At 44.3% G+C, this 12,731-nt stretch overlaps 1 pseudogene; it reads right to left on the reverse strand.

Moving 5' to 3' along the window:
* The window catches only part of LOC134958089 (X-ray repair cross-complementing protein 5-like), a 230,080-nt pseudogene that overhangs the window by 32,197 nt on the left and 185,152 nt on the right, over positions 1-12,731 (reverse strand).

The raw sequence follows: 12,731 nt of genomic DNA on the forward strand, positions 1-12,731 counted from the left end.
AACATACAGATGTGGACACATTAGTTAGTACCCTTATAGCCAATTGAAACAATGCTTCATTCCTCCTGAAAAGTAATGAAATTATATAAAAATTAAAAACTATTGTCTCATATATCTGCTTGACTTTGCTATTTCACAGAATAAAGCAAATACATGTCTCCAAAGATAAAAAAAAAAAAAAGAATTCAAAATCCCCAGTATTAATATAAAGTATTGGCTTAATGCCCAAATATCATATAGGTAAAAAAAGGATTTTGGTTACCTACCGGTAAATCCTTTTCTCGTAGTCGGTAGAGGATGATGGGGTCCACATTAGTACCATGGGGTATAGACGGATCCACCAGGAGTCATTGGCACTTAAAGAGTTTGAGAGTATGGGCTGGCTCCTCCCTCTGTGCCCCTCCTACCAGACTCAGTCTAGAAACTGTGCCGAAGAGACAGACATCTTCGAGAGAAGGATTTAACACAGATAGTGGCAAGATTCAGCTCACACATACAAGGCACATCAAGCTAACTTAGCTTAAAAACTCAGCAACCGCTGAAACATTATTTACCAAGTAACAATGCAGTACTCAACTAAAATGAAGTTGTACTGAACCAAATAACGACAGCAGGAAAACGAAACGCTGGGCGGGCGCCCATCCTCTGCGGGCTACGAGAAAAGGATTTACCGGTAGGTAACCAAAACCCTATTTTCTCTTACATCCTAAAGGATGCTGGGGTTCACATTAGTTACTATGGGGATGTACCAAAGCTCCCAGAACGGGAGGGAGAGCGCGGAGGCTCCCGCAGAACTGATTGACTGAACTTCAGATCATCAGAGGCCAAAGTATCGAACTTGTAGAACTTTGCAAACGTGTTCAACCCAGACCAAGTTGCAGCTCGGCAAAGCTGTAAAGCCGAGACACCCCGGGCACCCGCCAGGAAGACACCACCTTAAGAGTAGAGTGGGCCTTGACAGTCGTAGGACATGGCAATCCTGCCGTAGAATATGCATGCTGGATAGTGAACCTGATCCAGCGAGAGATCGACTGCTTAGAAGCAGGACACCCAATTTTCTTGGGATCATACTGGACAAACAGAGAGTCCGATTTTCTGTGATGAGCAGTCCTTTTCACATAGATTTTCAAAGCCCTTACAACATCCAAGGACTTTGATGAAATTGAGGAGTCAGTAGCCACTGGCACCACAATAGGTTGGTTAATATGAAATGCCGACACAACCTTCGGAAGAAACTGCTGACGTGTCCGGAGCTCAGCTCTATCTTCGTGGAAGATAAAGTATGGGCTTTTACAGGACAAAGCCCCCAACTCCGACACACGTCTAGCAGAAGCTAAGGCCAACAACGTGACAGCCTTCCAAGTAAGAAATTTGACCTCAACCTCCTGTAGAGGCTCGAACCAGTCCGATTGGAGGAACTGCAACACCACGTTAAGGTCCCAAGGCGCCATAGGCGGCACAAAGGGAGGTTGGATGTGCAGAACTCCCTTCAAAAAGGTCTGAACCTTATGGAGGGCAGCCAATTGTTTCTGGAAGAAAATGGATAGGGCCGAAATCTGGACCTTCACAGATCCCAACCTCAGGCCCATATCCACACCGGCCTGTAGAAAGAGGAGAAACCGTCCCAGTTGAAATTCCAGTGCAGAAAATTTCTTGGACTCACACCAAGATATATATTTCTTGTAAATTCGATGGTAATGTTTAGACGTTACTCCTTTCCTAGCCTTTATCAGGGTAGGAATAACCTTGTTCTGAATGCCCTTTCGAGCTAGTATCAGGCGTTAACCTCCATGCCGTCAAATATAGCCGCGGTAAGTCTTGATAGGCGAACGGCCCCTGTTGCAGCAGGTTCTCCCGAAGAGGAAGAGGCCTCGGCTCTTCTTGCAGTAGATCCAGAAGATCCGCGTACCAAGCCCTTCTTGGCCAGTCTGGAGCAATGAGGATCACTTGAACCTTTGTTCTCCTTATGAGCTTTAGAACTCTTGGGATGAGTGGAAGTGGAGGAAACATGTACACAGACTGGAACACCCACGGAGTCACTAGGGCGTCCACCGCCACTGCTTGCGGGTCCCTCAACCTGGAACAATACAGCCGAAGCTTCTTGTTGAGACGAGAGGCCATCATGTAGATATGGGGTACGCCCCAAAGATCTGTTACCTCCTTGAACACCTCCGGATGGAGACCCCACTCCCCCGGATGGAGATCGTGTCTGCTGAGGAAGTCCGCTTCCCAGTTGTGTTCTCCCGGAATGAAGATTGCTGACAGCGCCAACGCGTGTTTTTCTGCCCAGAGGATGATTCTTGTTACTTCTGACATTGCAGCTCTGCTCTTCGTTCCGTCCTGTCGGTTTATGTAAGCCACTGTTGTCACACTGTCCAACTGCACTTGAACGGCTCGATTTCTCAGAAGATAGGCCGCTTGGAGAAGACCGTTGTAGACGGCTCTTAGTTCCAGAATGTTTATCAGTAGGCCAGCTTCCAGACTTGACCACCTTCCTTGGAAGGTTTCCCCTTGAGTGACTGCGCCCCAGCCCCGGAGACTTGTATCCATTGTTAGAAGGATCAAGTCCTGAATCTCGAACCTGCGGCCCTCCAGAAGGTGAGGTAATTGCAGCCACCAGAGTGAAATCCTGGCCTTTGGTGACAGACGTATTCCCTGGTGCATGTGTAGATGGGATCCCGACCACTTGTCCAGGAGATCCAGTTGGAAGGACAGAGCGTGAAACCTCCCGTACTGCAGGGCCTCGTAAGAGGCCATCATCTTCCCCAGAAGGCGAATGCACTGATGAACCGACACCCGGGCTTGCTTCAGGACATCTCTGACCATTGTTTGTATCACCAACGCCTTTTCCTCTGGAAGAAACACCCTCTGCACTTCCGTGTCGAGGATCATTCCCAGGAAGGACAACCTCCTGGTTGGTTCCAAATGAGATTTGGAAGATTCAGGATCCAACCGTGTTTCCTGAGCAGGTGGGTCGTGAGAAGAATGGACTGTAACAGCTTCTCCTTGGAAGACGCCTTTATCAGCAGATCGTCCAGATATGGAATTATGTTCACCCCCTGTCTGCGGAGGAGAACCATCATTTCCGCCATCACCTTGGTGAATACCCTCGGTGCTGTGGAGAGGCCAAATGATAGGGCCTGGAACCGAAAAATGACAGTCCAGCAGAGCGAATCGAAGTGCGGCAGCCAAATCGGAATGTGGAGGTACGCATCCCTGATATCCAGGGATACCAGGAATTCCCCCTCCTCCAGACCTGATATCACTGCCCTTAGAGACAACATTTTGAACTTGAACTCCTTCAGAAAGGGTGTTAGCGATTTTAAGTTCATAATGGGCATGACCGAACCATCCGGTTTCGGTACCACGAAAAGGTTTGAATAGTATGCCTTGTTTTGCATATGAGGTGCTACTGGCACAATGACCTGTGCCTCCACCAACTTCTGGACGGCTTCTTGCAGGACAGTCCTGTCTGCCAGCAGAGCTGGCAAGCCTTATTTGAAATATCGGTGAGGAGGGAGATCTTGAAATTCCAGCCTGTACCCCTGAGACACAATATCTTGCACCCAGGGGTCCAGGTCGGATGACACCCAGACGTGACTGAAATGCCTGAGTCTCGCTCCTTCCGGTCCCACCTCCGGGGCGTGCAGTCCACCGTCATGCGGAGGACTTTGGTGTAACTGAAGCAGGTTTCTGTTCCTGGGAAGCTGCAGCCCCGAAAGAAGGCATTTGACAGCTTGGCCTTTTTGTGATGTAGCTGAAGAAAAGGGTTTCTTCGGAGCATGTGTAGCTGAGGGAAGAAAAGGTGACTTACCTGCCGTAGCCGTGGAGATCCACGCATCTAACGCTTTCCCAAAGAGAGCCTGACCTGTGTAGGGTAGGGTCTCCACACTTCTCCTGGATTCCGTGTCTGCAGACCACTGGCGCAACCACAGTCCTCGACGAGCTGATACAGACATGGAAGAAATTCCAGCAGCCATGGAAACCAGGTCTTTCATGGATTCTACCAAAAATCCTGCCGAATCCTGAATGTTACGTAAAAACATTTCAACATCACATTTCTCCATAGTATCCAAGTCTTCAAGTAACGTGCCTGACCACTTTACTATAGCTTTGGCAATCCAAGCACTGGCAATAGTGCTGGACGTAGTATTGCCCCAGAAGCCGTGTACATGGATTTGGGCGTATTATCAATTTTACGATCAGCCGGCTCTTTCAAGGCTGTAGATCCTGGAACAGGTAAAACCAACTTTTTTTGAGAGTCTGGATACTGACGCATCAACAATAGGCGGGTTTTCCCATTTTTTCCTATCCTCTACCAGGAAAGGAAATGCCACCAGAACCCTTTTAGGTATCTGGAATTTTTTATCCGGGTTTTTCCAAGCCTTTTAAAAAATATCATTTAATTCCTTAGACGCAGGGAAGTTTAGCGAGGCTTTCTTATTTTCAGTGAAGTAAGCCTCCGCAACCTGTTCGGGTGTTGTATCAGCAATATTCAACACATCTCTAATAGCCTCTATCGTCGACTGCACCCCTTTAGCAAGAGATGCTGCCCCCCGCAACACATCCCCATCACCGTCTGCAGTGTCAGAATCGGTATCCGTATCATCTTGCATAATCTGCGCAAGAGCACGTTTATGTGAATATACAGCGGGGAGCCCTGATGTACCAGAACTGGGCCAGACTGCCATAGAGTTCTGTAAAGCCTGAGTTGCAGATTAATTTTGTGCAACCCTATTTGAAATCTGAGAAATCATAGATTTGATAGAGGATAACCACTCAGGCTCCCTTGCTGATATCTGTGCTAAACCAGTGCAATCCTGATTACATGGAATGGGATCATCCTGAGAGGACATATCCTCTGCAGTATATGACACAGAGTCCCTGGACATTGCTTAATGGAGACCACAGACAATACACACACACACACACACACACACACACACACACACACACACACACACACACACACACAGGGGAGGACAGACAGAGTTTCACCCCTAAGAATCGCAAGAGCGACACAGAGATTGGAGCCAACCCACACACACACAACGCTTTTAATGTAAAGGGTGACCCCTACCAGCGCTGACTGTGCACCTTAATAGGTTACACAGTCTTTATGCAGCCCCCCCCCCCCCCCCTTTCTACAACCCCCTGGTACCGTAAGATATAGCTGGAGTTGCTATGGATGGATTTGCTATTCCTGGACAGCGCTTTGCAGGCAGGAAAATGGCGCTGAACGCTGCTGGGTCCGTTCTGAGGGGAAGCTCCGCCCCCAAAATGGCACCGTCTTCCCGCTCTTCACAAGGATTATACTAGCCTGAGGTAAAATGCTGGCTGAGATCCACGGACCCCGACATGCTTGCTGACCAGTGCAGGGTTCAGGCGCTGGCTCAGGGCGCCCCTCACAGCGCCGCACTAAGTACCGCTGAGCCTCCGGAGCGCAGTTAGTACTGCGCTCCTGCCCTGTTGCCGCCATCTTCACACCGGCCCCCCGCTTGCTAGGGGTGTCAGTGACTCACTCGCCACTGATCTTCAGCTCTGTAAGGGGGTTGCGGCATGCTGCTGGAGTGAGCGATCCCCTGTGGCGGGAAACGATCTATCCCCTCAGGAGCTCAGTGTCCTGTCAGCGGAGATAGTGGCTCAGACCCCGCAGGGCGGACACTACTCCCCCCGTTAGTTCCCCGAAGCAGGGAGGCTGTTGCCAGCAGCCTCCCTGTGAAATAATAAACTCTAAAAAGAAAAACTTTACTAAAGAAGCTCTGTAGAGCTCCCCTAACTGTGACCGGATCCTCCGGGCACATTTTCTAAACCGAGTCTGGTAGGAGGGTCATAGAGGGAGGAGCCAGCCCACACTCTCAAACTCTTAAAGTGCCAATGGCTCCTGGTGGACTAGTCTATACCCCATGGTACTAATGTGGACCCCAGCATCCTCTAGGACGTAAGAGAAAAAAATGTATACTGTATGTTTAATTTTTATTCCTGGATTCTAAATATCCTTTATGATGTACGTTCAAGTGAAATATTAAAACTTAAGAAAATGATAATAAATGTGAAAAAATAATAAAAGTGAATAAAGATTTAAAAACAAGAGCTTATGTACTCATCAATGGTGTGTTTCAGTGTCTTTATTGATTGCACATACAGGAGTATGAATTATCCACAAATCTGCTACTGTAACAGTACTCTATGTATAAATAAATATGTAACTACACCTGTTATGTTCTGTGTTCTGAAACACTGTCAAATGTATCTGTTTAGATGGTTATCCCTGAGCTAGGTGGATTTATGCAATGTAGTTTATACAAATGTATCCGAGTAATGTAACAATCTTTTGTTGCCACTTATCTTCTACAATAAGGATACTTTTTATGCAGAGGTGAGTATAGTATTAGACATCCATAAAATGGCTTATAAAAAGGATCTTACAGTGTATAGATTGATTATGAATTTACATATATGCACGTAAATTATGTGTGTCAGGAACACTGTAAGCAGGTGCAATCGTGAATGCTTCCATTCATATTTGCTTTTGCACTGATTTGAAGGCTGATTTGAGCGTATCTATAATTATGACGAGTGTACCATGTATTTGTGGCCCATATATTATGGATAAGATAGATAATAGGTATAAATCATCACCTTTTCCAATATTGATATAGCTAGTGTAGTATATTCAAATGCTCAATAATGTACAGCTGTTATACTGCTGTTCTAGGGGATGTGTACAATACTGCCTATAGATTAGCACGCCTCCTGCAGGATAAATGTCCTTGTGGGTTCTATAGTTAATCTCTAATACTGAAAGATAGTTGTACTGCAATTGATGTGTTCCACAAATGATCACTTCACATATCCACTTATGGTATTGTCACATGGTCTGCACTTATACCATCACATGTAATCACACAGTTCATGCAACATACAGTAATTAAATCAGTAGTTAATCTTTGATGTGTTTCCACGTTATCTAATAGTTCGTTCTCAAACACATAATATGTGCACCATGTGAACTGTGCGTTTGATCATAAATAAGGCAGATTAAATCTGGGCTATGTCCCTTAAATAACTGTATAGGACTGTAGCATCAAGTCCTGATATTAGGGATTGATATCAGTGAACAGATTATTCAATGACCACAGTGACATTTCATTTTGTGGATTTCTATTTCCAGCGGAAGATGGTACTATATGTTACACCATGCTGTACTGTAATAGCAGAAGCACCTAACCGAGTGTTCAATGCAGTAGCCTGTGTGCCTTTATTGTATTCTCAGTGTTCCTTCGTTCTGCAACATGTATGAAAAACTTCCACATATATAAACAAATCACTAGCTCACGATTACAATATTAAATATGCATTTGAATCATATAAGGAGCACATAGCTATAGAGCCAATGCACATTTCACTTGTACAGGCTTCATCACGGCACTAGTTTATTTAATTTATTAATAATTATTATCATACTTAAGAGAAGACAAGAAATAACTGGATGACATGTGAAGAGAAAGCACAGAGGGGTTTAATAGCCCTAAAAGCTGATAGGTGTGGTTAAAAAGAGGGATGATGGGCTGGATCTTACGTGTCAAATCTTCAATGGGTTCAGGCTCAGTCAAATTAAGAGCAAGAGCTTCCAAGTTCCGGAAGTGCTGCTGCAGTGCGGGATTCTCAAAGGCATCACTCCTGGGAAACCAAGTACAATGGGCTTTAGAGACATGACCAGCTTGTGAGAGATACATAAAAACGTAACATGATGGCATAGAACAACCTACAGGAGGATCTAGGACAGTGAAAGGGAACATGATACACTTCAGAGGCCGCATTAGGCAACCCTCAAACCTTCAAAAGGCAGCAACTTTACCCTTAATCTCAGTAGTAAGTTAAATAAATACATTTAATCAATGAAAGAGTAACCTATCCTTAATAAAATCTAATCAAACATTTTAAACAAGCATTACAACCTATAGCCGAAGGCCACCTCTTGCCCATTACTGACTATTCTCTTGGTCCATTAACTCTTCTTTACTTTATTACCTTTCAATTTGTCACCCTCCACTATCAAAGCGTGTGCCCAATGTTCTAGATATACCTTATTTTTATTATGGTCTTCCCGAGCGTGAATAATGCCTTTTGATAAATATGAATGTATCTCTACAACTTCTGAAGTAATTCCTGAGAAGTTCAGGTATGCAGTGCATTCTCCATGTTAGAAGTCCTTCTTTACTTTTTTTTTACTTTTCTATTTTAATAATGTCTTTTGGAGACCAGTCCGTCAGAACTGTACAAAGTACTGGAGATGAAGCCATACCAGTAACCTATAATATCACACAACAACAGCTCTCTTCCTAATACTAAAGGTTTACATTCACCAGTCACCTGGAATTATACTGGCCATCACCGATTGGTTGAAAAGTTTGGTTGTTGGTGCTGCAAGTGCTATTCTTACTTTGAGCGAATACATTTATCTACAATACTGTATTAGTCTTGATTACATTTAACACTGATTAATACATTTATAAAGCAACACACCTGTATTTAAATCTGAGTTTATGCACAATTTCCTTCATCTTGTCCACCTGTTCGTCATTAGCCGGTATATGTTCTGGGTATTCAATTTTACGAATGTCATCAGCAAATGGAATGAAAATAAGATTGAAACCTGTATCCAGATAAACAGAAAAAAACCCAATTTATTTTCTATTGTTTCCGCAAAATTCTGATTTCTGAAACCAAAAAGGCAAAACATTTTGATTTCTGCCACAGGAAGGATGGAAAGGGCATGTGCATATACACTCCCCTAATTCCACGCAGTAAGCCTTCACATAAATGATTGGATAGATGGACACAGAACATACTGAGCAATAAATTACAGTCTAGGCCCATAGACTATTTTCAGGTTGCTGAAAAATAAAGATAATCAACAAATTCCACCATGCCCCCATTATTGATATGGCTGAAATGCAACCTATTCATTAATTTTCGTTTGTTCTCAGTATTCCATGCAGATTGCGTGTACCCTGGGCCTGATTCAGATTTGCGGCAGGATGTAATGCAGTCTGAGATCACCGGAGGGTTGCTGGCCGATCTCGGACATTTTTTTTAAAGGGACAAGATAAAACCATGCCTTGTAAGTGATTGCTCTTTAAAGAAATGTCCGAGATCCTGCACCTCCGGCGATCTCGGACTGCATTACATCCCACTGGTGGTTGGAGTTGCGATCACTGCTGCTGCCTTGGAACCAGCAGTGACAGCTCTGTATGGTAATACAGCAGAAGGCGTCTATTACAAGCAGACGCCTCCTGCTGCAGTAGTGATCTGACCTGCGTTCTAGGACGCAGCATTGGCTCTCTCACTCACCATCCGGCCCTTTGAGGTACCCATGGCGCTGCACAAGTCGCCAGTCGCAGAGGACAGGAAATCTCTGTCCATCCACAGAGACCACTGGTCTCTTCCCTCCCCCTGAACGACAGCGACATCGCTCTGTCTGGATAAGCTGAGGTTGTCACTGCCCCCTCCCCACCTCCAAATGCCACCAGAGTGCCAATCACTGCCAGTCTGATGCCAGCCTTGCAGATCCGGTCCTGTGCATATGCAAAGGCCCCATAATCAGTACTTTGTGAATCCCGTCGCACCTCCAACCACATCTGAATAAGCCCCACTGGAGGGTGCTAATGTGTACATACTGTAATGGACACATGATAACTTCACAGCAAACAAGCTACGGTATTATGCATATAAATGTGCTTACTGCTTACTGATGATAATGACAAATGGAATGAATAATGCAAGATGATAAATTTATCCTAACTTTCATAATTTCTAATAAAAATCTAGATGTGTTTTTATATTATTAAGTCTGGATAATTCAGTATGTGTTCTTTATTGAATAGTTCAATCCCTGTATCATAGTACATATGACAGTAACAGTAATACACCCCACACTATATGGTGCATACAGGTTTTCCATGCCTAAGGGCCCATACTTGCTGTTACATTTGTACATGGATTTATTGTTCCCAGCATCACTAAACCCAATGTTTACTTTTTCTGGTATTGCATTTGTGTTTCACTTTTCAAGCCACATATGCGTTTCTATAATGGAAGCCAATCCTGGGATCGAGATCGCTGGTATCCCGGGATTTAACCCAAATAGTCCAGGATTTTAATCCAGGGATTGGAGGCTTCAATCCAGGGATACTGGGATTGCTAACAGTGGGTGCGGCGTCATCTGCAGCAGTGCAGTTTCTACCTTTCTGGCCTTGGTAGCACGTCAAGTTCCAACTGCTTAGACCCGGGCCGTGACCTATGTAAGGCTATGTGGTGGCATGACGTCTTAGGTCACCCAGCCACACGCTGGCCCATCAGTTCAGCCCACATTGCATTGCACTCTTCTGGTTTGCATTTGCACAGCACAGACAGACTCCGTGCACAGCAGTGCTACTGATGGAGTGAGTGGCTGGCAAGGAAGGGACTGGAAGGCAGAGCTCCTCTTCTTCCACTACATGTGAGTCGAGGTCTCTGGGTCACTCTTCAGTTTGGGGCTGGGGTAAAGAATCATGAATGTGGGTTTGATTTTTATTCCTTTGGGGCAGTGAATGTAATATTTTTTTCTGCAGGGGCCAACACGTGATTTGTTTTCTGTAGGGGCGATATGTGTGTGTTTTTGATTGCTGTAGGGGCCAACGTGTATTTTGTCTTCAATTTCTCTGGTAGGACCGGCCAATACGTTTGTGTGTTTTGTTTTTTGGTGGGGCACAACGGGGGTGATACAATTGCTTGCTGAATGTTATATTGGGAACATGTAGACCTGCTCTGTTACTGTCCCCTTGCCCTACCACATGCGATCAGTGTATGTAGGAGTCTGGGGCAGCTACTTCAGTAGGCCAAAATGTGGGTATAACTCAATTTCCGGGAATCACAAGATTGAGTTTTTCGATCCATTCCGAGATTGAAAAAACAGCCCGGGATTGGCCTCTATGGTTTCTACTAATGTCAGTGGGAATGAGTAAGTGTAAAATGCTTTTACCATCACATAACTTTACAAAAAAATAATAATAGACAGATCTTAAATTTACTTAAAAAGCATAACCTGACATTAGTTTATTACTATACACAAATTAACAGAGTTAAGTAGCAAACAATATTTTTAGTTTTTTTTATTCCTGTGCTATTTTTATTTATTTTTTAACAGTTTCTTATATAGCGCAACAAATTCCTTTACAATTGGAAATAACAATGATATATTTATTATTATTTATTATTTATTTATTAACAGTTTCTTATATAGCGCAGCATATTCAAATCATTCATATAACAAATCTGGGTAAAAACAAACAGTCATAGAGGTAGGAAGGCCCTGCTCGCAAGCTTATAATCTATAGGGAAAAAGGCATGGATACACAAGAAAAGGTGCTATCTATTGCATAGTTGTCCACCAGACTGCAAAGGTTCTTGGTGGGCTGTATGATATGGTCATACAGCAATCATGAACTGGGGTTGAGAGGAAGGGAAAGTGAAGAATGAGAAGACATGTGAGGATATGTGTGGACTGTGCAGAGTGGATGCAATTTGATAGGAAGGTTTATGAAAGTTATGTGGGCGGAGCTAGAATTTGATGCGTTTGCATGAAGAGGTGAGTTTTCAGGGAACGCTTGAAGGTTTGGAGACTAGAGGAGAGTCTTATTGTGCGTGGTAGGGCATTCCACAGAGTGGGTGCAGCCCGATGAAAGTCCTTCTATCGTGAGTGGGAGCGAATAAAGAGTGTGGATGAGAGACGCAGGTCTTGTGAAGAGCGAAGAGGTCGGGTTGGGAGATATTTTGAGATAAGCGAAGTGATGTACGTTGGTGTAGTTTGGTTAATGGCCTTGTGTGTGAGAATACAGGTAATCAATGGAGGGACTGACAGAGTGGATCAGCAGACGATGAACGTCTAGCGAGGAAGATTAGCCTCGAAGCTGCATTCAGAATGGATTGTAGTGGTGAAAGTCTCATTTTGGGAAGACCAGTTGGGAGACTATTGCAATAATCAATGCGGGAGATAATGAGAGCATGGATTAGAGTTTTACCAGTGTCTTGTGTAAGGTATGGTCGTATTTTGGATATGTTTTTTAGATGTATGTAAAATGATTTTGAGACAGATTGAATGTGGGGAACAAAGGACAGATCAGAGTCAAGGATGACACACAGGCAGCGAGCTTGTGGGGTATGGTAGATTGTCGAGTTTTTAATAGTGATAGAGATATCAGGTTGGTACATACTACTGGCCGGTGGAAATATAATTAACTCTGTTTTGGAAATATTAAGTTTGAGGTGGCAAGATGTCATCCAAGATGAAATGGCAGAAAGGTATTCAGTGACAGGGCCCAGTACAGATAGGGACAAATCAGGGGAGGATAGGTAGATTTGAGTATCATCTGCATACAGATGATACTGAAATCCAAAAAAGATGATTAGTTTACCAAGAGATGAGGTATCGATAAAGGCAGGGGACCCAAGACTGAGCCTTGCGGTACTCCAACTGAAAGAGGTAGCGAAGTGGAGGTAGATTCAGAGAAGCGAACACTGAAGGCGCCATTAGATAGGTAGGGTAGGAACCAAGAAAGGGCTGTGTCTTTAAGACCTAGGGATTGTAGTGTTTGTATGAGAAGAGAGTGGTCAACAGTGTCAAAGGCAGCAAATAGATCTAGAAGAATAAGTGCTACCAAACCTCATGGGCCCTACACATAAGGAGA

The sequence above is a fragment of the Pseudophryne corroboree genome, chromosome 9, assembly GCF_028390025.1.
Source record: "Pseudophryne corroboree isolate aPseCor3 chromosome 9, aPseCor3.hap2, whole genome shotgun sequence".
NCBI classification, from domain to species: domain Eukaryota; kingdom Metazoa; phylum Chordata; class Amphibia; order Anura; family Myobatrachidae; genus Pseudophryne; species Pseudophryne corroboree.